This window comes from Arachis stenosperma, chromosome 5 (assembly GCF_014773155.1).
Source record: "Arachis stenosperma cultivar V10309 chromosome 5, arast.V10309.gnm1.PFL2, whole genome shotgun sequence".
NCBI classification, from domain to species: domain Eukaryota; kingdom Viridiplantae; phylum Streptophyta; class Magnoliopsida; order Fabales; family Fabaceae; genus Arachis; species Arachis stenosperma.
Window position 1 is genome coordinate 82413795 of NC_080381.1, and position 2509 is coordinate 82416303.

General features: G+C 43.5%; 1 non-coding gene across 1 annotated transcript; it reads right to left on the bottom strand.

Moving 5' to 3' along the window:
* On the bottom strand, positions 1-108 carry LOC130984104 (small nucleolar RNA R71). The gene has a single exon (XR_009088060.1). It is a non-coding gene; the product is annotated as a small nucleolar RNA R71 (small nucleolar RNA).
* Positions 109-2509: the final 2401 nt, after the last annotated feature.

Below are 2509 nucleotides of genomic sequence, written 5' to 3' on the forward strand. Positions count from 1 at the left end.
AAGCTTAGAGTGGAAGTCCAAACCTTCAGACAGAAGGATGGAGAATCCCTCTATGAAGCTTGGGAAAGATACAAACAATTAATCAGAAGATGTCCTTCAGACATGCTTTCTGAATGGAGCATCATAGGTATTTTCTATGATGGTCTCTCTGAACTATCTAAGATGTCCTTGGATAGCTCTGCTGGAGGATCTCTTCATCTGAAGAAGACGCCTGCAGAAGCTCAAGAATTGATTGAAATGGTTGCAAATAACCAATTCATGTACACTTCTGAAAGGAATCCTGTGAACAATGGGACTAGTCAGAAGAAAGGAGTTCTTGAGATTGACACTCTGAATGCCATATTGGCTCAGAACAAGATATTGACTCAACAAGTCAATTTGATTTCTCAAAGTCTGTCTGGAATGCAAAATGCACCAAACAGTACAAAGGATGCTTCATCTGAGGAAGAAGCTTATGATCCTGAGAACCCTTCCATGGAAGAGGTGAATTACCTAGGAGAACCCTATGGAAATACCTACAATTCTTCATGGAGAAATCACCCAAATCTCTCATGGAAGAATCAAGAGAGACCTCAACAAGGTTTCAATAACAATAATGGTGGAAGAAACAGGTTTAGCAATGGCAAGCCTTTTCCATCATCTTCTCAGCAACAGACAGAGAGTTCTAAGCAGAATACTTCTGACTTAGCAACAATGGTCTCTGATCTAATAAAGACCACTCAAAGTTTCATGAATGAAACAAGGTCCTCCATCAGAAATTTGGAAGGACAAGTGGGTCAGCTGAGCAAGAAAGTTACTGAACTCCCTCCTAGTACTCTCCCAAGTAATACAGAAGAAAATCCAAAAGGAGAGTGCAAAGCCATCAACATGGCCGAATATGGAGAGGAAAGAGAGGAAGAAGACGCCACTGAGAAAGACCCCAGTGGGCGTGCACCACTCCTCTGAGTTCCTCAATGAGGAACCTTGGGAATCTGAGGCTCAAAATGAGACCATAGAGATTCCATTGGACTTACTTCTGCCATTCATGAGCTCTGATGAGTATTCTTCCTCTGAAGAGGATGAGTATGTTACTGAAGAGCAAGTTGCTAAATACCTTGGAGCAATCATGAAACTAAATGACAAGTTATTTGGAAATGAGACTTGGGAGGATGAACCTCCCTTGCTCACCAAAGAACTGGATGACTTGTCTAGGCAGAAACTGCCTCAAAAGAGTCAGGATCCTGGGAAGTTTTCTATACCTTGTACCATAGGCACCATGACCTTCAAGAAGGCCTTGTGTGACTTAGGGTCAAGTGTGAACCTCATGCCCCTCTCTGTAATGGAGAAATTAGGGATCTTAGAGGTGCAAGCTGCAAGAATCTCATTAGAGATGGCAGACAACTCAAGAAAACAAGCCCGTGGACTTGTAGAGGATGTTCTGGTTAAAGTTGAAGACCAGTACATTCCTACTGATTTCATAGTCCTAGAGACTGGGAAGTGCATGGATGAATCCATCATCCTTGGCAGACCCTTCCTAGCCACAGCAAAGGCTGTGATTGATGTTGACAGAGGAGAGTTAATCATTCAAGTGAATGAAAAAATCCTTGGTGTTTAAGGCCCAAGGATATCCCTTTTGTCATCATGGAGAGGAAGCATGAAGAGCTCCTCTCAAAACAGAGCCAAACAGAGCCCCCACAGTCAAACTCTAAGTTTGGTGTTGGGAGGCTACAACCAAACTCTAAGTTTGGTGTTGAAACCCCACATTCAAACTCTAAGTTTGGTGTTGGGAGGTTTCAACACGGTTCTGAGCATTTCTGAGGCTCCATGAGAGCCCTCTGTCAAGCTAATGACATTAAAGAAGCGCTTGTTGGGAGGCAACCCAATGTTTTATAATTAATTATTTTCTTTTGTTATTTTATCTTTTTTGTAGGTTGATGATCATAAGAAGTCACAAAAACAATGAAAAAAGCAAAAACAGAATGAAAAACAGGAAGAAAAACAGCACACCCTGGAGGAGAAGAAACTGGCGTTCAAACGCCAGTAATGCTAGCTGTTGGGCGTTTAACGCCCAGTCTGGCACCATTCTGGGCGTTTAACGCCAGAAAGGGGCACCAGACTGGCGTTAAACGCCAGTAAAGGGCAACAACCTGGCGTTAAACGCCAGGAATGGGCACCAGCCCGGCGTTTAACGCCAGAAATGGCTCAAAACGTGATTTTGAGCAACATTTAGTGCAGGGATGACTTTTCCTTGACACTACAGGATCTGTGGACCCCACAGGACCCTACCATCACTCTCTCTCTTCTTCCCCCATTCACCAATCACCTCAACACCTCTTCCCCAAAAACCCCTCACCTATCAAATCCCATCTTTCTCTTCACCACTCACATCCATCCTTCATAAAACCCCACCAACCTCACCCTTCAAATTCAAACCACTTTCCCTCCCAAACCCACCCATAATGGCCGAACCTTTACCCCCTCTCTCCTATAAATACCTTCTTCAACTCTTCATTTTCACACAACCTAAACC